Raw genomic sequence first — 26092 nt, 5'->3', positions numbered from 1 at the left:
ACCTGGCTGGAGCGTATCATAACACATTGTTTTTCTAAGACAATCTAGCAATTTTTCTTCCATGGTTCCTAACCCTGACACAATCCTCCATACGTCAGTCCCCCCTCCCAGCACATTCAATTTCTCACGTCCCATTTCCTCCCCTTAGCACACTCTGTAACATTCTGTAACCCTTCCATGCCGCAGTCCCTCACCCTAGCACAGAGGTGTCAGTCTGTTCCAGTTAGCCAGGCGTTTGGTCTCATCTTGTCCCTCCCCAGGCGTCACTTGCTGTGCTACAACACTTTTTTTTTTTTTTTTTGGCGCTACAACACTTTTATTCACCAAGTCATTGGCTGGGATGCTAGTATTCACCTGCGCAGTGCAGTGGAGAAAACTACATTACCCAGAAGGAAATGCGCTCAAGTGGGCGGAGCTAAAGGGCATTTGGTGTTTGTGCATCCAGTTAGGCCGGGACTTCCGGCTTCCTCCTCGGGGTGGTCATTTTAGCTTTTTAGGTCTTTGTTCACAGACTCCCAGGCTTCAGGGCGCTGGTCGTGAGGAGGAGGCGGTCTGGGAGGCAGCGCGCCTGCCGTGCGGGGTGTGTCTGAGGCTCCTTGAGCCCAACAGCCCGAGATTGGGGTCCCCGTGCCTCCCGGACTCCTCTCTGCTCACAGCGTCCCCGCAGCCGGACCCCATTTCACCCTCCAGCCTTGGGGACCGGCCTCCCAGGCCCCGCCGCCCAGGTCCCAGCGCGCAGAATGGTGAGTCCCTCGTGGGTGACACAGGGCTGATGGGGGGAGAGGGTGAAAGGCTGCAGGGCCGCCTTGTAAGGACGTGATGGTGCGCCTGCGCAGGAGGACTCGGAACCCGGGCTGTTGTGGGTGTAAAGGCAACAGAGAGACGAGGTGAGGTTTTGCAGGAGGATTTTTACTTTCACTCTCAGGACGCTGGGGCCGTAGATGTTAGGGTCGCGGAAGGAGGAACACGCGGCCAAAAGGGAGAAGAATTATGGATTTATTAGGCCACCTGGAAGGCCCGAAAACGGTCCTGTCGGGGGACCTGGGAGGCAGAAGCTGGTCCCGAGGCCGCCACAGCCTCACTTGTCTGCTTTTGCTGCTTTTCTGGGCCTGGAGCTGAAATGCAACTGAGGCCTGATGTGATCCTTAGGGAGGAAAAGGTCAGGGGTCTTAGCTGCCTGACTAGTTATTTGTTAGGGGAGGGGAGGGACCCTGGCGGCGAGGTTCTTGTTCCCCAGTTTTGCCCCTTGCTGGCATCCGGAGCTTTCTTGTAGGTCCTGAGGCAGGATTTCCAAATAGGATACAGCAGTGCTGAGGTCCCCTATATGATGCAAAGGGTCATTAGGAGAGGGATTATCTGAACTGCCCTTTTGTGTCGGATATGGTCGGTAAAGACTGATTTTGGGGGCTACATCTACATTGGGTGAGCAATAGATGAGAATAAGGCGGAGTCTGGTGGCTGTCATTGTCAGGGGACTCCAGCTCATGTGATGGAGGTGTTCCGGGGATGGGTTTTAATCTGGAAAGGTGGAACCATGGGGTTTGCTCTGATAGTTTAGCTGCAGTGGGCTGGTTAGGAGTATCTGATAAGGGCCTTGCCATTGAGGCCGTAAATTATTTGATGGGTGGATTTCCTTTAGGAGGACTCAGTCCCCTGGCTATAGAGGAGTAGGGGGATGTCTCCCGTAGAAGATGGAGGGAGGACTTGATCAGCATGTTCTCTCTGTTATTGTTGGATGAGATTTTCAAATGGGGACATAGCCTCTGAGGGGGGTCTCTGTGGAGGGAAGTTTTCTAATAAGAAGGGTCTTCCATACATGAGTTCAGAGGGACTAAGAGAGGAGTGTGCATGGGGGAGGGGGATTGCCCTGATGTGCATAAAGGGTAGTGGTAGGAGAGTAGTTTAAGGATCTTTAGTTTCGAGAGTTAATTTAGTTAGGTAGGACTTCATTAAGGAATTTGCCTTTTCTACCTAGCCTGAAGATTGGGGCTGGTGCGGGGGGGAGGGTGTATATTCCATAGGATGTTCAGAGTGGAGGAGACCTGTTGAGTTATTTGAGATATGAAAGCAGGTCCAGTATCTCATTGTAATGAAGTGGGTGGGCCGAATATTGGAATGATATGCTGAATGGGAGCTTGTGTGACCTTGAGGACTTTTCAGATGCAGTGGGGGATGCTTCTACCCAGCCTGAGAAGGTATCCTTGAGGGTTAAGAGCCATATAAATGTATATATATATTTCCCAAAATTCATGCGAGAAGTACTTTTGATAGAAAACACGGGTTTATAATTAAAAATTGTAAATTTTTTATTGATTCATAAAGTATACAGTATAGGGTAATGTATGGAATAGCACATCAGGTAAATGGCCTCCACAGCTTTGCTGGCACATACGCAAAGCCGTGGTCTTCATTCATCTTAATTGTCCCTGCTCCTGGGTCATAATTGGTACTTGGTAATGCTTATCAAATTGAAGGGATTGAAATCAAAGGGCAACAGATATTAGAATCTGATTCAATAAACCAAGTAAAATTAGGCTTTTATTTTTTGTTGTTGCTGTTGTTAATGCTCACGCAAAATTTAAATCTTGCATGAATTTTGTGACACCTTTTACATATGTGTGTGTGTGTGTGTGTGTGTGTGTATAGTAGTGGCCTGGTGCACGAAATTTGTGCACGGGATGGGGAGGGGTGTCCCTCAGCCCGGCCTGCACCCTCTCCAATCTGGGACCCCTCCAAGGATGTCTTACTGCCAGTTTACAAGGATCGGGCCTAAACCAGCAGTCAGACATCCCTCTCACAATCCGGGACTGCTGGCTCCTAACCACTAACCTGCCTGCCCCCTCTGCTAGTCTGCTCACCCCCACTTTCCCTCGCCACTGGCCTGCTTCCCCCTAACTGCCCCCCTGCTGGCCTGCTCACTCCAAATTGACCCCCCTTGCTGTCCTGATCACTTCCAACTGACCCCCACTGATGGCCTGCTCGCCCCCAACTGGCCCCCCTGCTGGTCTACTTACCCCCAATGGCCCCACCCCCCACCAGGCTGATCACCCACAACTGCCCTCCCCCTCTTGGCCTCTAACCGCCTCTACCTCAGCCCCGCCACCATGGCTTTGTCCAGAAGGATGTCTGGAAGGTCTCCTGGAAGGTCTCCCAGTCTACTTAGCATATTATCCTTTTATTAGTATAGATAGAGGCCTGGTGCACGGGTGGCGGCCAGCTGATTTGCCCTGAAGGGTGTCCAGAATCAGGGTGGCGGTCCCGCTGGGGTGCCTGGCCAGCTTGGATAAGGGGTTGAGGGCCATTTTCAGGCTGGCCACACCCCCTTCAGGCTAGGGGTCCCCGCTGGGGTGCCTGGCCAGCCTGGGTGAGGGGCTGATGCTGTTTGCAGGCTGGCCAAGCCCCCCAGCGGGGACCCTCACCCCATGTGGGTGTGGCCAGCCTGGGTTAGGGGCTTCAGGCCGTTTTCAGGCTGGCCATGTCCCCCGGTGACCCAAGCTCCCAGCCTCTCCTTTTTTTCTTTTTTTAAAAGTGCCTCCTTGAGCAGAGGCCAGGGCAGGCTGGAAGCAGGTATCTGGGATTTATTTATCTTCTGTAATTGAAACTTTGTAGCCTTGAGTGGAGCCTATGGTCAGCTAAGGTAGGTGGGAAGCTTGGATTCCTCCATCGCCGGGGGCAACCCAAGCCTCCTGCTCGCTCCAGCTCCATGGCCGCCATCTTAGTTGGGTTAATTTGCATACTCGCTCCTGATTGACTGGTGGATGTGGCTTGTGGGTGTAGCAGAGTGGTGGAGTGATGGTTAATTTGCATGTTTCTCTTTTATTAGTGTAGAGAGATATTTAAAATATATCTAAAATATATTTTAAATAGAAAACGTGTGAGTGAAGTCAATTTGCCAGTCTTGTCCAGGGATTTGGCCCTTGTGTGATGAGTGGGCAAAGAAGGAGGTCTGATCTAACCTGGCCTTGGGGAGATAGTGAGTGGCAAGTAGAACAGGTTTTGGAGATATCTTGCAGTAGGAAGGCTAGGCTAGGACATGTGATGAGGGGTTTTAGGAGTTGTAAATGTATCTTATACATAGGGAATTATGAACAGCCCGTAAGATATCACGGGCCTGTCCCTGGGGAAGGATATATTTTCCCTGAAATTTTAACCATGGAGCTTCCTGCATAGCCCAAGAGCTAGTAGGGACTGAAGTTCCTCTGGAGTGTATTCGGGTGTTATATGGGGTGTGGCTAAGAGTTGGGGAGAAGGAGGCTTCCTCTGAGCTGCTGCTTGGCCTCCTGGTCTACTTTGTTATTTCCTTTTATTTTGGGATCATTCCTGACTCAGTGCCTTTTGCAGTGTATGGCTTTTAAGAAGACTAGAAACGGGGAGAGGCTCCTAAATACCAAGCAGGAAGACCTGTTGAAGCTTTCAATGATAGTGTCAAGGACTGGGAGTGAGCAGTGGAAATGAAGAAAGTCTAGGCTCTGCCCTGACTGGTTTGGCTCAGTGGATAGAGCATTGGCCTGCGGACTGAAGGGTCCCAGGTTTGATTCCAGTCAAGGGCATATACCTTGGTTGTGGGCACATCCCCAGTAGGGGGTGTGCAGGAAGCAGCAGAGGGTGTTTCTAACTCTCTATCCCTCTCTCTTCCTCTCTATAAAAAAATCAATAAAATATATTAAAAAAAATAAAGTCTTGGCTCAAATATAAGGACTTAAGCCACAGGAGAGCCTCGGTGGGCCTACTTTAGCTTACTAGGAGAGAAGGGGTCCCTTTGGACCTCAGGGGTGATCAGGTCCTGACTCACTGGACAAGACAAACCTTTTACCCCTTTACAAATAACACATTTTAAACACACTCTTACTTTCAAGAAAATATACATTCAACAAAGTACACGAGACCTTCTGAAATAAAAACTAAGAGCAAGTGAATTAACATGTGTCAAGCAGTCGATGTTTCAGTATTTCATGCTACTTTAAAATATTTAGTATTTATCATTTAACCAAACAATGCTCTAAAGCCTTTAGGTTACCAAAGACTTTGGAAAATTATGTGTAGGCACCTGAGGCTGGAGAAAAGGCAGGGGGGGCGGAGGGAGCACTGCAGCCTGTTCCCAGGCTTCCAGCTGCTTGGATTTGAACCTGCCACATTTTGCCCTAATCAGTTTGGCTGAGTGGGTATAGCTTTGGCCTGCGGACAGAATGTCCCCGGTTTGATTCCGGCCGAGGACAAATGCCCGGGTTGCAGTCTCGACTCCCAGTAGGGGACGTGCAGGAGACAGATGATCAATGATCGTCTCTCATCATTGATGTTTCTATCTCTCTTCCTCTCCCTTCCTCTCTGAAATCAATAACGGAATGTGTGTGTGTGTGTGTGTGTGTGTTTAATTTAAGAACTCTTAAAGACAAACAAACAAACAAACAAAATGCCACATTTTTCCTTAGAGATAACATGTAAGGTTTGGGTTATAATGAGTTCAATTTCTGATAGTAGCTGGACTGTGAAGTAGGGTTCCTAGTTTTGCAGTAAAGAAAGTTGTTCTTTGGGAACGGTGGGGTGGGGTGGATGAAAAGGCACTGAGGTGAGAGCAGTTTTCAGAGCATTAAAGGGATGAGAATGCTGGCCTTGGGATCTAAAGGCTCAGTCAGGGGGGTCTCTTCACCACATTATGTCATAGAGGAGTTTTGTGAGAAGACTGAAATTGGCAACTCAGAGGTGAGAATACCCAGCAAGTCTGTGAAAGGAGAATATTTCTTGTTCAGAGGAAGGAACAGTCATGGAGGAGATAAGGCATTTACAGTCTAAGGAATGTCATGGCTTTGTGGGCTGACAGGGAAACTGAGGTAGGTTGACTGTCATTTGGGACAACTGGGCTTTATGAGGGGATGTGCTGTAGCCCTGGTTGGGCACCGAGGTAGAATGAGAAAAGAGTTGATGGGGGTGTTTAGTAAGATGCAGTGTGGAGGTGAGGTGGCTGATGGCTGTGAGGCTAATCCGTCAACCCCCATAATAGAGGCTGAGGAGGAGACAGGGTCCCCAGAAATTCCGGGAGGGCAGAATAAGTGGCCCCCTTGTCAGTTAAAATGGAGATGGGCTCACCTGCCACCACATCATTACCCGAGACTCTGTCCTGGTGATGTAAGTCCATGGAGCCCTGTTAGGGCCTGGGCAGCTTCAGCCTTTGGTGGCCAGTCCAGAGGAGGTATGGGAGATCCAAAGTGGATCCAGACGGTGGACTTGCTGGGCTGGCTGATGTCCGACCTGGAGGGGCCAGATTACAGTCTGGTTTCCACTGGCCTTCCCTTCCACACTGTGGGCAGGGCCCAGGTGGGGGTCTCAGGTTTGAGCAGGACTTGGTCCAGTGTCCTTCCTTGTTGCATTTGAAGCATGGGCGCAGAAGAGGCTTACCCCCTGACTTACCCTCTGTTGGAGGACCAGCACTTCATTTGGGGTTTGTGAGAGCGGTGGCTAGGAGCCAAAAGGCCTTCATCTGGAGCTTGCTCAGCCTTGGCCTGATCTCACCTTGTTTTTTGGATTTGGGTCTCCTCGTCTCTATTATTAAAGACCTTAATGATCAGGTTAGTGAGGTCTTTTGAGGGGTTTGTGGACCTTTGTCTACTTTTTGAAGGCTATGGTGTATGTCAGGGGCTGATCTTATCTAATAAAAGTAATATGCAAATTGACCATCACTCCAACACACAAGATGGCTGCCCGCATGTGGACACAAGATGACCTGCAGGGGAGGGCAGTTGGGGGACCCAGGCCTGCAGGGGAAGACAGTTGGGGGGAACCAGGCCTGCAGGGGAGAGCAGTTGGGAGGGACCCAGGCCTGTAGAGGAGGACAGTTGGGGGGACCCAGGTCTGTGGGGGAGGGCAGTTCGGGGGACCCAGGCCTGCAGGGGAGGACAGTTGGGGGGAACCAGGTCTGCAGGGGAGGACAGTTGGGGGGACCCAGGCCTGCAGGGGAGGGCAGTTGGGAGGACAGTTGGGGGGATCCAGCCCTGCAGGGGAGGGCAGTTGGGGATGACCAGGCCTGCAGGGGAGGACAGTTGGGGGGACCTAGGCCTGCAGGGGAGGGCAATTGGGGGGACCCAGCCCTGCAGGGGAGGGCAGTTGGGGAGATCCAGGTCTGCAGGGGAGGGCAGTTGGGGGGACCCAGGCCTGCTGGGGAGGGCAGTTGGGGGGACGCAGGTTTGCAGGGGAGGGCAGTTGGGGGGACCCAGGTCTGCAGGGGAGGGCAGTTGGGGGGACCCAGGCCTGCAGGGGAGGGCAGTTAGGGGCAATCAGACCGGCAGGGGAGAGTTAGGTGTCGATCAGGCTGGCAGGGGAGTGGTTAGGGGGTGCTCAGGCTGGCAGGCAGAAGCAGTTGGGGGCAATCAGGCAGGCAGGCAGGCAGGCGAGCAGTTGGGAGCTAGCAGTCCTGGATTGTGAGAAGGATGTCTGATTGCCCGTTTAGGCCTGATTCCTATTAATAGGATCTGGCTTAAAAAGGCAGTCGGACATTCCTCGAGGGGTCCCAGATTGGAGAGGGTGAAGGCTGGGCTGAGGGACACACACCCCCGTGCACGAATTTCATGCACCGGGTCCCTAGTTGGGATATAAAATGGGTGTTCAGAAGAAGGGCTCCCCCTGGGGAGGTGGGCTCTAAGGTGGTAAATTTGTGTAAGGCTTCCGTGAGGCAGGAGAAGAGAGCTGGGTTTTCATCAGGGCCCTGAGTGATTTCAATAAGCTCGTCATCATTGACTGCTTTATGGGCAGCCTTTTTTTTTTTTTTTAATATATTTTATTGATTTTTTACAGAGAGAAAGGGAGAGAGATAGAGAGTTAGAAACATCGATGAGAGAGAAACATCGATCAGCTGCCTCCTGCACATCTCCCACTGGGGATATGCCCGCAACCCAGGTACATGCCCTTGACCGGAATCGAACCTGGGACCCTTCAGTCCGCAGGCCGACGCTCTATCCACTGAGCCAAACCGGTTTCGGCAAGGGCAGCCTTTTTGAGTCTGACAGTGAGACAGGCTACATAGCTTGCGCCCTGGAGAATTGACCTGCTAGTCCCATCTTGGGTCAGTTTGGAGGATTGCATTAGCACCAACCTGGTTTGCCACCTAGTCCTGTATATGGAGGGCACACCATGGTACTGAGCTACTAGTCAGATGTGCTCCTTATCCTCTGGGGTTAGAGAGGACGACAGGATGACTTAGATGTCATGCCAGGTCAGGTCATAGGACTGGGTCAGGTACTTAAATTCCTTAGTAAAGGTGGTCGGGTTGGTAGAAAAAGACCTGAGATGCCTCTCAATTTGTGCGAGGTCGGACATGGAAAATAGGATGTGTACCCAGACAATACCTTCAGTTCCTGCTCCCTCCCTCGGGTAGAATGGGTGCAGGAATAGAAGCAGCTGTTGAGAAAGGCAGTATTAGGGAGGCCTGAGAGCAAATGTTAGGTGGGTAAAGGCTTTATTGGAGCTTGAGTTCTTGGGATTTGGGCTCTCAGGGGCTGGGGGAGAAGGTGGTTGCTAGTTAGGAGGGTCTGGGTTTTGGGAATCTACTCAGGATAGGGAAGTGATGTGTAAGGAGATGGAGGTCAGTGGTTTGCTGGTTCAAAAGTAGCTTCAGAATCAGAAGTGTTAGGGGTATGATTTTTTGTGTGAAGGAGAAAGATTTGATGGGTATAGCAGAACTGAGAGAGAGGATTGGGACTGGAGGGTGAAAAAAGCCTGGACATAGGGAATTTCTAACCATTTTCCATTGCAGTGACAGCAATTATCTGAATTGTGCAATGCGTTAAAATTAAAAGTGTTGTTTTTAGGCCATTGAGACTTCTCATCTAGTTTATATTGTGGGCAAACAGTGTTACAAAATAAAATGAGGTAGTTGGGCATGGTCTCCCCCGTGAGTGTGCAAAGGGAGTGTGGTGTGGCCCACAAGAAAAAGGATGAGTGACACCACAAATCCAAAGGTGATTGTTCAGGGCAGGCGCCGCCTTGGTTAGACCATGAATCATGAGAGGTGATCCTCTGGACTAGGCGCCCCCAATCTGAAAGGACCCAAAGCGAAATGGCTGAGGAGTCTTCTGGCCTAGCTCTAGGACTTTTGAGACTAAAGACTTTCAAGAAGTTAGCGAGAGGGAGTGGGCAGAAGACTCCAGATGAGGGAAATTGTGGGTTGTCACGCACCTAGAGAAGATTGGCTGGTGTGGAATGGAGGGTCAGCAGTGGAGAAGAAGAGGGTTTGATTCGTTGTCCTCCTTGGCTGCCTGGGAGGGTCCATAAGGGAGAGAGGACTAAGCGAGGCAAGCAATCGAGTCATTTGAATAGTATTTGGAGGTAAGCCCAGGTTGAGCTGCCACTGCCTGTTGCTTTCCGAATAGCAAACTTAGGGTGACCGCTGGGGCGATAGCTCCCCATCCCCATAGAGCTCTCTTGCATTTTGGCACCAGATGTTAGGGTCTCCGAAGGAGGAATGTATGAGGCCAAAAAGTGTGAAGAGTTATGAATTTACTAGATTTCCGATGCATGAAATTCGTGCAAAAGTAGGCCTCCCTACCCCTGGCTGCCAGCATTCGGGCTTCCCTCTCAATGGCCGCCGGCAGGCACCCTGCACCCAAGCTTCCCTCACAGACCTGGCTTCGTCCAGAAGGACGTCCGGTCTAATTAGCATGTTACACTTTTATTATTATAGATTACGTCATCTGTATAACCAGAAAGGCTGAACCCCAAAATGGCACCAGCATCCAAAGACGGGGAGTCAGAGGTTTTTAAAGGACTCTAGGCGAGCTTTTTCTGGGTGGAGAATTCTCTGTGCAGGTCTGGATTCTGGGAATCTCCAGAGGGGAGAGAGAATGGTCTTAGCAAGTAGAATGTGGTCTAAATAAGTGGAATGTCCATTGTGAAGTGGCCAAAAGGTCAGTTCCCAGGGGAGGGGGTATCAATTCAATTATTTGATCAGACCTAACAATAGATGGTTGTGAAAAAAAGAGGGACATTTTCTGAGGCAGGGTTCTACCTTTTCCTAACATTACTCAGAGGAAGAACAGACTGGAAGACAGAGGAGAGCAGTTGCCACCAGGAAGAGTGAGCCCTGAGGACTGAGCCCTGAGATAATAGAGGCATCTCGAGGTCACCTGGCCTCAGGGCTGGGCAAGGGTATTCAGCAGCCTGAGCCCATAGATCCTGGTGCCGGTTGCCAGGCTCTCAACAGACCATTTTCTTTCCACAAATTCCTGCAAATGCACAATCAATTAGGTGTATCGGTTTGTGGAGTTTATTTCAGGGCCTCACACACTGTGGCCTCTGAGAGAGTGGTGCCCTGGGACTGTCTAGCCGCTCTTGTAGCCCTTTGACTTGGGAGCTTTAACAGACACTAAGCCCAGATTCCTAAGGCCACGGCTAGTGGTTCATGGAGTGGACCTTGATTTTGGCAACCAGTGTAATGAGTGGGAGGTCCTCCAGGGCATAGGTTCCAGAATGTGCAAAGGCTTGGAGTGAAGAGTGAGATGATTCACGAACCGGCAGGTATGATGTATGTGTGTGTGTGTGTGTGTGTGTGTGTGTGTGTGTGTGTGTGTTGATTTTAGATGTAGAAAGGAAGGGAGAGGAAAAGAGATAGAGAAACAGTGACGTGCAAGAAACAAGGATCAGTTGATGCCTACACAACTCCTACTGTGGATCCAGCCCTCAACCAAACATTGACCTCACCAGTGCATGGGTCAATGCTCAACCAAATGAGACACAGCCAAGACTGTAGGTTACTTTAATATAGGAAATCATGGTCAGGTTGGTAAAGGTAGTAGTAGCTCAGAAGGGACAGTGTGAGCCTGAGGACTAGCTTTCCTGCTGGGGCCACTGTTAGTGGGAGGTGGATGTCACAACACAGCACAGGGACAGAACTTGTCCTGTAGAGTGTCGGGGAGAGGTCATCGTTTTGCATTGGCCAAGGCCTTTAAAAGATGAGTGGACCTGAGGTGAATTGGAGGCTGAAGAGTTACTCAAACAAGATGAGACTAGGCCTGGTACATATTAACTTCTCTAAATATTCACCAGGATTTTGATGTGACCCTTGGTGTGGCCTGTATGTGGGGAGTTACAGTCAATCTTGTGGATTAGCTTAGAGGCTTGAGTGGTCACTTGTGAGACTCACTGGGTTGGTGCAGAGGGCCACTGGGGTTGGGAATTGAGTGATGGTTAAGTGAGAGATGTTGGCAAGCATTCTCTGGACAACACATGCTGAGTAATAAGTAAGAGGCCAAAGAGAGGACTGGGCGCTGGGGCTGTGGGAGTGCAGTGTGAGAGAGGTGTGGTGAAGAGTGATGTGCACTTGGAGAGGGAGTGTGAATTCATGGCCACGGCACCCTGGCATAGACATAGGAGTGAATGACGGCAGAATCCATCTCTGGTGGTGTCTGGATGATCCATGAGGTGACTTTTATAATTGCCGATAAAGAGGGGTGTTTGGGTGCTACATTCTAGGTACAGAGCTTAGATGCCATTTAACTAGCCATCTACCTTTTGTTGGAGGTGACACACTGGTTGATAGGAATGAGGTAGCATACATCAGTGTTACCCAGGCTTCAAAATCTCCACTGGCATGGGTAAGGGAGTAGGGTAAGGGGAAATGGATTATGGAGGTGGTGAACTATAATTTTGGTAAAGAAGGTGATTAGGAAACAATGTGTCTTTGCCACAGCAAATTTGCATTACCTTTGAAGTTGTGCCTCTGGGAATGAAGCTGTGTGAGGGAAGTGTTGTTCAAGAAACTATGTACAGCAGGCAGTGCAAAGCGATGGCCTCAGCACCTTGGGATTGGAGTCAAGAGAGTGAAGTGTAATGCCATGTATTTGGTGTCTTTAAGAAACAATCTGAGGGACTAAGAGGGTATTACCTGACAAGACCAGTGTCCAATCACTTACTCTCTCTTTATGGCCAGCATCTCTCTTTAACCTATGATTTTGACACCCACTCTATTGATAAGAGTCAGTGTGGCATACATGGGAGCTCCCGAGCTCTGGTGTGCTCTATCTGCTCAGCTGCCTTTAAAATATCAGTAGGAATATAAGAAGACAGTGGCTTTCATGGGATCAAGGCCTGTTATTTTCTCTGATGTGTAGTGGAGAGAGCAGATGGGTGTGGAGGGTGGGGAGTATGACAGACTTACAATCGTAGGAGTGAATCTGATCATGGGCTGTACTGTCCCCATTTTGACAGGATATGAACTTTGAGGATGTGACCATTGCCTTTTCTCAGGAGGAATGGGACCTACTTGATGAGTCTCAGAGACTTCTGTACTGCGATGCGATGCTGGAAGTGTTTGCACTTGTGACATCTGTGGGTAAGACCTTCACATTCTCCCAGTGTCCTGAGGTGATGACCTCTCTTCCTTTATTCCTCAGCCATTGCTTGCTCTCTCCCACAGCCAGAAAATGGCCTGTGCTAATGTCCCCCACTGTCCTGTCAAATGTGCTGTGGCTGCCAGAGATGAGCTGGATGGAGAGTCCAGAGCAAATGACTCCGTGAACATCCCTAACACCCATTACCTCAAAAAGTACAGGAAGGCCAAACTGGTTTGGCTCGGTGGATAGAGCATCGGCCTGTGGACTGGGAGGTCCTGGGTTCGATTCCGGTCAGGGGCATGTGCCTTGGTTGCGGGCACATGCCCAGTGGGGGGTGTGCAGGAGGCAGCTGGTCGATGTTTCTGGCTTTCTGTTCTTCTCCCTTCCTCTCTGGAAAAAATCAATAAAATATATTTTTTAAAAAAGTATAGGAAGTGTCACAGAATCAGGAGTCTTGCAGTGAGCTTAATGGGTCCCAGCTTGCACTTTCTCCTCATGGGAGGCTGACAGCGTCCACATGCATGGCTTCCACTTCTGCACTCTTTGTCTAGGTAAAGGTTCTTTGTGTCAACCTGTGCCATGTTATGGTCTTTACGTACATGAACTATGGGCTGTTCTTGTAAGGTCCTCATTCAATTGTTTGTAATATTCTCTTCCCTGAATACTGTAGCAAGCTGTGTTGCACTTCCCCAGTGTTGAGTTCTCACCTCTTCATCACCTGTTCCTCTGCACTGCTGCCTCTGCAATATTCTGGAACATTGACTTGCACATGTGTTATGAGGTGCACATACGTACTTAGCAGTCCTCAAAACCAGCTATTCCTTTATTGAATTTTACTTGGAGTAAGACCTAACCAACCTCTTGGACAGCTCGCCCCCATATCCACCAGACAAACCATGCTGAACGCTATTAGTTGAAGGATTTGCTGGAGATCCATATTCTAATCCATTTGGTGCTTGCGGTGTTTGCGTCATATTTCTGTTGTTGCTCCCTATTTTGTGATTCTCATTACCTCAGAAAGTCAAGAGAGCCTCTTATTAACCCTTCCTGCACATCTCTTATTTTCAGACAATTGCAGTGAGCCAATGTGTGATATGTAACACACTTTTGCAATGGGATTTCCCCTTGTCAGCACATTCAACCTTCATTTCCTCACCATTTCTCACTTTTCAGGTTGTTGGCATAAAATGGATGATGAGGAGGCCTATTCTGATCAGAGTGTATCTGTACAAAAAGAATCACAGGTTAGGTCTTCTAGGAGAGCTCCAGCCACCTAGAGACACTTCTGTGTAAGTGGTGTTTCTCTGTGTTAAAAGATATTTTGCATTTGACTGAGTCACATGCAGCAGACTTTGAACAGAAAGCCTCCTATAGTGATGCATGTGTTGGAGACTTCTGTTTCAGTGCTAACCCTCACCAGCAACAGAGGTGTGAATGTGGAGACGAGCCCTGGAAACAAGCTATTTACAAGGCCTCTTTTGTGAGTAGGTGCAGCTTTTACGCATCTTTGGTGCCTTCAACCACCAGGGAGGTTGGGGAAGACCGGCAATACAACTCAGAGCATCTCCAGCACCAGGCCACTCTCAACACTAAAGAATTACACCATGCCAATGATATTTCACAAGAATTATTTTTAAAAAGAAATACAATTTTTAAAATTGATTTTGGAGAGGAAGGGAGAGGGAGATAGAAACATAAATGATCAGAGGGAATCATTGATTGGCCACCTCGTGCAAGCTCTACACTGGGGTTCGAGCCCACAACCCAGGCATGTGCCCTTGACTGGAATCGAACCTGGGATTCTTCAGTCTGCAGACTGATGATCTATCCACTGAGCCAAATCAGCTAGGGCTCACAGGAATTTCTTGATGGAAAAAGTCATCACCAGTGGGGTGAATGTGAAAATGCTTCCAGCCACAACCTGAAAGTTGTTCAGTGTCAGGGTGTCTGTTCTGGAGAACTGATTTATGCATGTAACCAATTTAGTATAGTTTTTAAACGGATCTTTAACCTCATTTGACAGAAGAGAGTTCACACGGGAGAAAAGCTCTATGAGTGTAGAAAATGTGGGATGTCCTTTTGTCGAAGGGCTTACCTCACTAGACATCATATAGTTCACAGTGGAGAAAAGCCGTATGAGTGTACTGAATGTGGGAAGTTCTTCAGAGAAAGAGCTATATTCATTGACAACTACAGAGTTCACACTGGAGAAAAGCTGTATTTGTGTAGAGAATGTGGGATGTTCTTTCATTGACGGTTTCACCTCACCAACTCAGAGTTCACACTGGAGAGAAGCCCTATGAGTGTATTGAATGTGGGAAGTTTTCAGTATAAGAACTATACTCATTAAACACCACAGAGTTCACACTGGGGGAAAGCCCTATGAATGTACCGATTGTGGAAAGTTCTTCAGCGCAAAAACTAAACTCATTAAACACCAGAGAGTTTATACTGGAGAAAAGCCCTCTGAGTGTACCGATTGTGGGAAGTTCTTCAGTGAAAAAACTAAACTCATTGAACACCATAGAGTTCACACTGGAGAAAAGCCATCTGAGTGTACACAATGTGGGATGTCCTTTTGTTGAAGTAATCACCTCACTTTCCACCTCAAGAGGTCACAGTGGAGAGAAGCCATATGAGTGCAGTGATTGTGGGAAGTCCTTCTGTTATAAGTCTTATCTCAAACAAGACCGCTAAGTTCACACTGGAGAAAAGCCATATGAATGTAGACATTGTGGATGTCCATTCTTCAAAGTGCTCACCTCAAGTGCACAGCTTAGAGTTCACACTGGAGAGAAGTGTTAAATGTGCATGGAAAGTTTTATTTTTCTCACTTAGAATAACAACACTGAAGGAGACTCTTTAGGACCTATTTTCCTGAATTTTAACCCTTTTTAATGGAACATATACTCTACTAGATTCCTCATAAGTTTCCGGTACAACTGAGGTTTGAAAGAGCTGCATTGCATTTGGTAACACGCCCAGATCTACTATTCGATTGATTTGTGGCTGAAGAGATTTCACCTCTACCACCTGGCTCACATGAAGAGTATGTCATTCCCAACCCCTGTGGACTCAGGGAAAATGTATTCTGTGTTCTCACTTGTGCTTGAGAACATTATGATTACTCCAGCTCTTGATGGGATCTTCATTCCTTTATCTCTGACGAGGTAATGCACCTGACCCAGGGTTCATTAAGGACACCCATCCTCAGCTAAGAAGTGCTGCCTGTTTCAGGGACATTGTTGTTCTCCCATTATGCTGTAATGAATTGTTCAGGTTCTAATTCACCAATCTGCAAACTGTTTTCTGTCCTTCGTTCCTGTTTATTATATTCTAATAAAGGTGATTTTTCTTTTGTTCCTTTAATTTTGTGGATATATTCACTTCCAGGAATGATTTTCAAGCACAATTGTGATCTATCGCAGTGGTTCTCAACCTTCCTAATGCCGCGACCCTTTAATACAGTTCCTCATGTTGTGGTGACCCCCAACCATAAATTTATTTTCGTTGCTACTTCATAACTGTAATTTTGTTATGAATCGTAATGTAAATATCTGATATGCAGGATGTATTTTGAGGGGTCGCGACCCACAGTTTGATAATCACTGGAAGGAGAGCATAATGCTAGAAAATCACTCTTTGATTAATATTGGCTTATAGTGTATTGCTGCCCAAGGCCTTGAAAGAGAGACTGCATGACTTTGTGGTTTTAATTTGCAGGTTTGATCCCAGCTCCTATGGGGCAATATGTGAGGCATCTAATTTTTTGTCTCTCTCATATTGATTTCTCTCTCAATCTCTATCTTCCTCTTCCCCTTCCCTTGCACACTCTAAAAATCAGTGGAAAAATATCCTCAGATGAGGATTACCAAAAAAACCCAAACATTCACCCTGGTGCCCTGAGATGGGCCCTCTGCCTGCAAAACCCACCTTTCCTCACTCTTTCCTGCCTTTACCTGGGATGTTCCCACTGCAGATGGGCTCACTGTGCCGTTCCCAGGGTGTGGCAGAGAGGAGCCCCAGGCAAGGCCCTGGGAGGGATTTGGCTTCAGTGTTTGCCTGAGAGGTGCTGGCCAGTGTTCTTCAGTCTCTTATCAAGAGGTGTCTCCAGCCTGCTCTTCCACATCCCCCAGGTACCTGGCCTGCTGCAAATGAACCTACTTCTGTATTTGGGAGAAGCCCCTTGCTGCTGTGGGCCCCCAAATCAGTTCACCTTTGGAAATCCTGCCTTGGGCCAGCCCACTCACACCCCTGAGATCCTTTTGAGTTTCTCTTTTTGCATTTTTGGGATTATTTTCCACTTTGATTTTATTAAAAATAAAGCACACCTCTCCCCCACCCCTCACCCAGCCAGTCCTGGAGGTAGCATGGATTCTGCAGGATATGGTGGTGTGTATTTTCAATGGTGAGAGCATTCTGCAATGCACGCGTTCAGGAGAGGCTTGGTCTCAATGTAATTCCACATTTGGAGGATGAGTTGTGGTTGGTATGTCCCCTTCCCTAAGTTTTGCCTGTGCATAGGAGACCCTTGCTCCTGAAATGAGCTGATAGTTCCTGGATTCTGGGGAATAGTGTGCTGCTGTGGTGTGTGGTTGAGGGGGCAGAGAGACTGGGTGCCTTGGACAGGGTGTTTGAACGTGTTTCTGCCAGCTCATGGGCCAGGTTCCTTGAGTGGATGGGCTGAGGGAAGACTTAGGAATGAGAACTTAAATCAGGCTGGATGGAGGGTCAGCAGCCATGGGAGGGCATAGCTGAGACAAATCAAAACAGAGGCTATGGACACTGTTGAGGTCAACTGTTTCAGACACCCCAAATACAGAGTCCCCTGTTCTTGGGGACTGGCATTCTAGTGGAGGACAGCCCACAAAGAATGGGCCTGGATGGCTGTGACAGGTGACAGCAGCTAGTGGGGAAGGTGAAAACTGGGGTGGTCAGTGGGGTCTTCCCTGAGGAAGTCTGAGAACATACAGCATGCTCCAGGTGGGGGCCAGCAGGGAGCATGCCCTGTCCATTTGGGAGCTATAGGGAGGTCACTGGCTGGTTTCAATAGCAAAGATCAGAAAATGGTAAAAAAAAAAACAACAACAACAACAGTCAAATAGGCAGAAGTGTCATGCAACTCATCCCAGTGCCAGACTGGAAAAAACTAAATCGAAGAATATCCTCCTTGAATTAACAAATCAGATGCAGCTGAGGAGGCAGTGTACAGCAAGGAAGGTCAGAGGATGCTGGGAGAATGGCAGGAACTGGTAAGTGGGCTTGAGAGGGACAGCCAGCCAGTGAACCAAGAGGGTGAGGAGAAAGCATCATTACACCAAAGATGCGGACAGGCATAACATCCAACTGTGAAAATAAAAAGCCATAAGGTGGCTGGCTGCCAGGGAATCTGGACGCAAGACCACAGCAGCAAAAGCCTGCTCCAGGAAAGGCGGCTGGAACAGTGCGGTGCTGGGGGTAAACAAACCCGCAGTTCTTTGTTATTTTTCCTTGTCTTTGCTTTTATTCTCTAAACCCAGAACACAGGACTTTTCAATTGCAAACACTCAACCGAGGTTTTGGAGCAGGAAGAGAGGCACAGACTTTAGGTGCCTGAGGAGAGGCTGAGGAGGGAAGCAGGGCAGGGAGACATGGCCAGGAGTATTGGGACATTCTTAAGGTTCCAGACCTGAATGGCCATTTCTCCCCAGAAGAGCGAGCCCCTCCCAGTAGCCTCAAGGCAGGTAACACAGCCTGCTACACCCTGCCTGCATTTTTAGCTTTACAGAGCAAACAAAGGCAGTGGCCAACCTCCCAGATCTGAAGAGTTCTAAAGAGTCCTCAGTGACTTGATTGGAAGAGGGGCCAGTCTGCCTGCTATTCTGGGAACCAGACTGATAAAAACTCCAGGTTGCCAGCTAACCCCATTGGTTTTAATACAAGGATCTCTGACCAACCAAGGCCAGAGTAATATTTTGGGACACTCGTAGAGAAGTAGCTCTGGGTCTGGAAAAACAACATACATCTTATTCCCTGAAATCAAAAAGCACCAACACCACCTAAACCCTGTCAGAAACAAATGATTGAGTGATAAGACTGATAGCGGGGAGGCAGGCAAAGAGGGCAGATTGGCCCTTCCTGCTTGCAGCCAAGGCCTGTGGAGACAGACACAAGCAGAGGACCTGTGGATTGCTTTGAGCTTCAAGCAGGGAGCTAAAAGCCGAAAGACAGTGACTGACAGTGGCCAGCACCTCAATGCCTAACAGAAAGCCCAGGATTATTAGACAGAACAGAAGAGTGGGGCCCTAAATCAGCAGCCATTGGGCATTAAAACTCAAATGAAGTGAACATTTCACTTTTTTATTTTTGTATTTTTTTATTATTATTATTATTTTTAAATATATTTTATTGATTTTTTACAGAGAGGAAGGGAGAGAGATAGAGAGTTAGAAACATCGATGAGAGAGAAACATCAATCAGCTGCCTCCTGCACATCTCCCACTGGGGATGTGCCCGCAACCCAGGTATATGCCCTTGACCGGAATCGAACCTGGGACCTTTCAGTCCACAGGCAGACGCTCTATCCACTGAGCCAAACCGGTCTCGGCTATTATTTTAAAATTTTTATTATTTTTTTATCTTATTTTTTGCACCTTTTTCTTCCTTGTTTTTTTTCCTCCCATTTTTCTTCTCCTTTACCCATTTTAGTTTTTCTATGTCCTTTCTTTGTCTCGCTTTTTAAAAGTGGGTCTTCTTTATCTGCTTCATCAATGTGTTATTCTAGTCTCTGTTTATTCATATATGTAATTTCCTCTTCCTGCTCCTACTTCATTTCCCCTTTTCTTTTTCTTCATTACACTTTTTTTCTTCCTTCTCTTGCTATTTCTTCCCCTAATCTTTTAAAACTTATTTCACTTCCTAAATTTAGGCCTATCTGCTCTGTCCTTTAATCTCAGAAAAAAGAAAAATTTATTTCATTTAAAAATTTTTTCTGCTTGTCTTCTCATTTATTTTCTCTATCCTCTATTCTAAATAGTGTTTTTTACCCTATTTATCCAATTCCTTAACGTTTATTCCTCTAATTATGCTCTGCATCTACAGATTCTGCCATCTCCATTTTTTTTTCTGGGTATTTCTTGATATGCCCTTCGGTTTATTTGATTTTTTTGTTGTGTTTTCTTCTTTCTTTCTCGCCTCTCTATAATTCTTGCCCTCTTTTCTCTTTGCTAATTCTCTTTCGTCTGATGGTCACTTTTATTGGGATTATAAGTATCTTGTGTACATTCATGTTCTGTTCCTTCTGTTTTGTTTCTTGTCCTGTTTTATCCTGTCTGAATGGCTCTGTGACTCCACAGCAGTTGGCACAATATGGTAGGGAGCAAGACACATAATCAGACACCCTGAGTGGAGACTCCATTTACAAAATGGACAATAACATTGAAGACCCAATTACATCAGAAGAACCTAAATATTTCAAGTAGGTTGCCTTCCTAGAATATCCAGCCCTGGTGACCTGAGAAAGTGCACCACTGTATCCTACAAAACATCTACTACATGAGACCAATACAAAAAATCTGTGGCAGACCAGTTTGATCTAATACATAGAATCAATTACAAAGGAACAGCAAAAATGGGGATACAAAGCAACAACCCCCAAATTAAAGAATAAAGGAAGCACCAGAAAAGGAGCTCAATTAAATGGAGTCAAGCAATTTGTCAGAGAATGAATTCACAGTGATGGTTATAAGGATCCTCAAATGTCTGAATTAGAAATTAAATAACATTTGTAAGAATCCAGAGGAAATGAAGAATGACATAGATACAGTAGGAACAAAAAGTAGGTTTCAACGGTAAATTGGAAGAAGCTGAGGACCCAATCAGCAAGTCAGAAGGCAAGGTAGAAAGAAAAACAACAACATGCAAGCAGTGCAACAACTAGAAAAAAAATAAAAAATCAAGAGGAGAGTCTAAGGCAACTCAGGGACAACACGAAATGAACCAATAACAACAACAACAACAACAAATCCACATGATAGGATTGCCAGAAGGAGAGGAAGCTGAGCAAGGAATAGAAAACCGGTTAGAAAATATCATGACAGAAAATTTCTCTAACATTCAGTGGAAAACAAGTCACACAAACCCAAGAAGCACAGAGTGTCCCAAAGAAGATGAACTCAAAAAAGATTGCCACCAAGACAAATCATACTTAAATTGGCAAACATCAACAAAAAAGTAGGAATCTTATGGGCTGCCATAGAGAGACAGAGTTACTTATAAGGGATCTCCCATTAGACTATGAACTGATTTCTCAACAGAAACACATCAGGCCACACATCAGGCCTGAAGGGAATGCAATAAAATGTACAAAGTGATGCAAAGCAAGAAACTGAATCCAAGAGTACTCTATACAGCCAGGCTATAATTAACACATTGTATGCGGGAAACGTATTTATAGGTTTTACGTATTTATACGTTCTACCAGTGTAGTAGAGCACGGGACACATATTAATATGTTTTTTATAGACTAGTGGTAGAATGCGGGTAACGTATAAATACTTAAACTAAAGTTATCATAATTTTACTGAACGTTGCCATTTGCGCAAAAAATTAGCAGAAATGGCCCACGCCACCTGTTAGTGCACGATAAAAACTACCCACAAACAATGTGTTAAAAATTGCAGGTGAAATCAGATTCACAGACACACACAAGAAAAAAGGCTAATAGAGTTTATTACCACCAAGCCAGCAATGCAAGAAATGCTAAAGGCACTGCTGTAGAAAGAAGAAATAGAAAGGGAAGAAGGAACACAGGCATAAAGAATAAAAACTGCAACAAACAAATACCTGTCAATAATAATCTTAAACATACATGGATTAAATGCTCTAAACAAAAGACATTGGTTAGCTTAATGGATAAGGAAACATGACACATATATATGCTGTCTACAAGTGACCTACCTCAGAACAAAGAACTCACACAGACTAAAAGTGAAGGGATAGAAAAATATATTTTTCAGGGAAATGGAAATGAAAGAAAAAAAACTGGGGTAGCAATATTTATATCTGACAAAATAGACCTCAAAGTGGAGGCCTTAACAAGAGCTAAAAAAGGACATATTATGACCAAGTGGGATTCTAGGGATGCAAAGCTGGTACAATATTTGCAAATCAATAAATATATTACAGCTCAAATAGATTGCATGACAAAAAAACCTCATGATCATATAAATAGATGAAGAAAAGGCAGTAGACAGAAATCCAACACCCAATTTTGATAAAAACTCTCAGCAAAGTGAGACTAGAGCAGCCATGGGCAAACTACGGCCCATGGGCCGGATCCGGCCCGTTTGAAATGAATAAAACTAAAAAAAAAAAAAAGACCGTACCCTTTTATGTAATGATGTTTACTTTGAATTTATATTAGTTCACACAAACACGCCATCCATGCTTTTGTTCCGGCCCTCCGGTCCAGTGTAAGAACCCATTGTGGCCCTCGAGTCAAAAAGTTTGCCCACCCCTGGACTAGAGGGAACATACCTCAATATAATGAAGGCCATATATGACAAACAGCTGTCATCATACTCAGTGGGCAAAAAGTAAAACCATTTCCCCTATGGATAGGAACAAGACAGAATATCTGCTTTCACCACTCTTGTTCAACATGGTTCTGGAAGTGTTGGCCATAGCAATCAGACATCCAAATTGGAAAGGAGGAAGTAAAACTCTCATTTGCAGACGACATGATATTGTACATAAAAAACTCTTAAGACTCAATGTAAAATCTAGATTTAATAAGTAAACTCATAAATGTAGCAGGATACAAACTTAGCACCCAGAAATCCATGGCATTTTTATTTTATTTTATTTTTAATATATTTTATTGATTTTTTACAGAGAGGAAGGGAGAGAGATAGAGAGCTAGAAACATCAATGAGAGAGAAACATCGATCAGCTGCCTCCCGCACATCTCCTACTGGGGATGTGCTTGCAACCCAGGTACATGCCCTTGACCGGAATCGAACCTGGGACCTTTCAGTCCGCAGGCCGACGCTCTATCCACTGAGCCAAACCGGTTTCGGCTCCATGGCATTTTTATACACTCATAGTGAACTCTCAGAAAGAGAAACTAAGAAAAAAAAATCTCATTTACCATTGCAACAACACCACAAAAATCAAGATACTTAGGAATAAACCCAACTAAAGAGGTAAAAGACCTATGCTCTGAAATCTAGAGGACATTGAAAATAGAGATAGAGGGAGATATAAACAAGTGGAAAAATATACTGTATTCATGGATTTGTAGAATCAACATCATTAAAATGTCCCTATTACCCCAAGCAATCTACAGATTCAGTGCCAACCCTATTAAAATACCAAAGGTATATTTCACAGACCTAGAACAAAAACTCTAAAAATTTACATCGAACCAAAAAAGACCCCAAATAGCTGCATAATTCTTTTTTTAAAAAATATATTTTATTGATTTTTCACAGAGAGGAAAAGAGAGGGATAGAGAGCTAGAGACATCAATGAGAGAGGAACACCGATCAGCTGCCTCCTGCACACCTCCCACTGGGGATGTGCCCACAACCAAGGTACATGCCCTTGGCCGGAATTGAACCTGGGACCCTTCAGTCCGCAGGCTGACGCTCTATCCACCGAGCCAAACCAGTTAGGGCAAGCTGCATAATTCTTGAGAGAGAAGAACAAAGTTGAAGGAATCACAATATCAGTTATCAAGGTATACTACAAAGCCACTGTAATCAAAACAGCCTGGTAGTGGCACGGGAATACACATATAGTTCAATGGAACAAACTAGAGAACATAGAACTTGAACCAAGCCACTACACTCAATATTTGACAAGGGAGGCAAGAGCATACAATGGAGTTAAGATAGTCTCTTCAATAAATGCTGTTGGGGAAATTGGACAGGTACATGTAAAAAAAGAAAGTACCATACACAATAATAAACTCAAAATTATTAAAAGACTTAAATGTAAAATGTGAAACCATAAAAGTCCTAGAAGAAATTATAGGCTCTAAAATCTCAGACATCTCCGATAGCAATATATTTACCAATATATCTCTTAGGACAATAGAAACTAAGTGAAAATAAACAAATGGGAATACATGAAAATAAAACGCTTCTGCACAACAAAAGAAACCATCAGCAAAACAAGAGTGCGCATTACATGGGAGAACATATTTGTGATCGATACATCTGATAAGGGGTTAATCTCCAAAATAAATAGGAAACTCATACAAGTTAACAAAAGGACCACAAACAACCCAATTAAAAAATGGGCATATGACCTAAATAGACACTTCTCCAAATGGATATACAGAAAGCCAAGAGATATATGAAAAAAAATGGTGAAAGTCACTAGTCATGAGTGAGATGCAAATCAAAACGACAGTGAGGTATCATCTCACACCTGTCAGAATGGCTACCATCAACAAATCAACAAGGGAAAGTTCTACATGTATCGCACATGCATGGATCAATGTTTATTTTTAAATTGCCAGTGCGATCATATGTACCAGCTGATTGGACGGACAGTCAGTCAGTCACTTAGCCTTTTCATATAGAGAGGAAATGACAAGTGTTGTCAAGGAAGTGGAGAAAATGGAACTCTGGTACACTGCTGGTGGGAATGCAGACTGGTGTAGCCACTGTGGAAAACAGTATGGAGTTTCCTCAAAAAACAAAAAATGGAACTCCTATTTGATCCAGTAATCCCACTTCTAGGAATATATCCCAAGAAATCAGAATCACAATCAGGAAGAATATATACAGCACAATTTACAATAGCTAAGATTTGGAAACAGCCCAATTGCCTATCAGCAGATGAGTGGGTTAAAAAACAGTGGTACATCTACACAATGGAATACTATGCTGCTGTAAAAAAGAAAGAACTCTTACCACTGGCAACAGCATGGATGGATCTGGAGAGCATTATGCTAACCAATGTAAGCTAGTCAGAGAAAGATAAGTATCACATGATCTCACTCATATGTGGACTCTAATGAACAACATAAACTGATGAACAAAAATAGACCCAGAGACATAGAAGCATCGAACAGACTATCAAACCTCAGAGGGAAGGCAGGGGTGTAGGTGGGGGAAAGAGATCAATCAATGAGCTCATAGGTGTATATTCATAACCCATGGACACAGACAACAGGGTGGTGAGGGCCTGGTTGGGGGGTGGGGTGGCAGGAGCAGGCTGGAATAGGTTAATGGGGGGAAAGGAGGACCTATGCTATACTTTCAACAATAAAGATTTAAAAAATAATAAAGAGATTTGTATTAAGAATGTCATTTCAAAAATTAAGAATTCAACACATTAAAACTTTTAGGGCACTCTGGGTGTGGTGTGTGGTGTGGGGATGGGAAGGGGATCAGGGTCTGGGGGGGATGCCTTTGAACTTGAGGGGTTAGAGGGTGTTAATGTACTGGTTTTTTCTCCAAGGTAGTAAAGGTGATCTTCCTATTTAAGAAAACGAAATTTCAACAGGTGATTTTACAATTAGTGACCCAGTGCACAGATTCATACACATTTAAATAATATTAATTAGAAGAAAGATTCGTGTAGTAATAACATTACTGCAAAGAATTGCATGCCAAAATAGTATATATAGCCGAAACCGGTTTGGCTCAGTGGATAGAGCGTCGGCCTGCGGACTGAAGGGTCCCAGGTTCGATTCCGGTCAAGGGCATGTGCCTGGGTTGCGGGCACATCCCCAGTGGGGGATGTGCAGGAGGCAGCTGATTGATGTTTCTCTCTCATCGATGTTTCTGGCTCTGTATCTCTCTCCCTTCCTCTCTGTAAAAAATCAATAAAATATATTTAAAACAAAAAAACAAAAAAAACAAAATAGTATATATAATATAGTATTATAACATTAAAACACACATGCAGTTGGTGCCAGTGAGAACTTTATATGTATTGTGCATGCACAAGTCAACGTTTATTTCTAAATTGCCAGTGCACGTCATATGTACCTGCTGGTTGGTCCGTCGGTTGGACGGCTATATGGTCAGTCACTTAGCCTTATATATATAGATAGTACCGCAAGTCTAGAGTTTAATATACAATGAATATACGTAATCAAACCACTAAAAAATCTTTTTAAAGTATTGTCCCTTGCCCAGCCAGCACTGCTCAGTGGTTGAGCGTCAACCTATGAACCGGGAAGTCACGGTTCAGTTCCTGGACAGGGCACATGCCTGGGTTGCGAGCTTGAACCCCAGTGTGGGGTGTGAAGGAAGCAACCATTGCATGATTCTCTCATTTATGTTTCTATCTCTCCCTTCCTCTCTGAAATCAATAAATATATATATTTTATAAAAAAAATTGTCCTAAATAACATTTGGATCAAAAAGGAAATGGAAATGGCAATGATGTTTATTACTAAAACTAGAGTCTTGGTACACAATATCCGTGCATGAGTAGGGTCCCTCGGCCTGGCCAGCGATCAGGGCCTATCGAGGCTTTTCTTCCCCTGGCTGCTGGCAGCTGGCCCCGACCCCCACTGCTGCTACTGCTTGCCATCTGTGTGGTGCTACCCCATCTCCCCCACCACTGGTCCCCTCCCTCTGTGGGCAACAGGCATGGGGTGCGGTCGCTTTGCTGGCCTGGGCCTCCCTCTGTGGGGCAGTCGATCATGGCCCCCGCAGATCGATTGCCTCTCAGAGGGAGGCCCCACCCACCCACCGCATCACCACTAGCTGGGTGGCCTGGGCCTCCCTATGTGGCTGCTGGCTGGGTGGCCTGGGCCTCCCTCTTTGGGG

At 45.9% G+C, this 26092-nt stretch overlaps 1 long non-coding RNA gene across 1 annotated transcript in view; it reads left to right on the top strand.

Moving 5' to 3' along the window:
* Positions 1-452: 452 nt before the first annotated feature.
* Positions 453-26092, top strand: part of LOC308535769 — a 47746-nt gene continuing 22106 nt past the window's right edge. Inside the window, exons 1-2 of the long non-coding RNA XR_013997301.1 lie at positions 453-743; positions 12193-12316. This is a non-coding gene — a long non-coding RNA (uncharacterized lncRNA). The remainder of the gene's footprint in view (positions 744-12192; positions 12317-26092) is intronic.

The sequence above is a fragment of the Myotis nattereri genome (assembly GCF_964212035.1).
Source record: "Myotis nattereri genome assembly, chromosome: 21".
NCBI classification, from domain to species: Eukaryota; Metazoa; Chordata; class Mammalia; order Chiroptera; family Vespertilionidae; genus Myotis; species Myotis nattereri.
The sequence above is the reverse complement of the archived record's forward strand: the minus strand, read 5'-3'. Positions and strand labels throughout refer to the sequence as shown.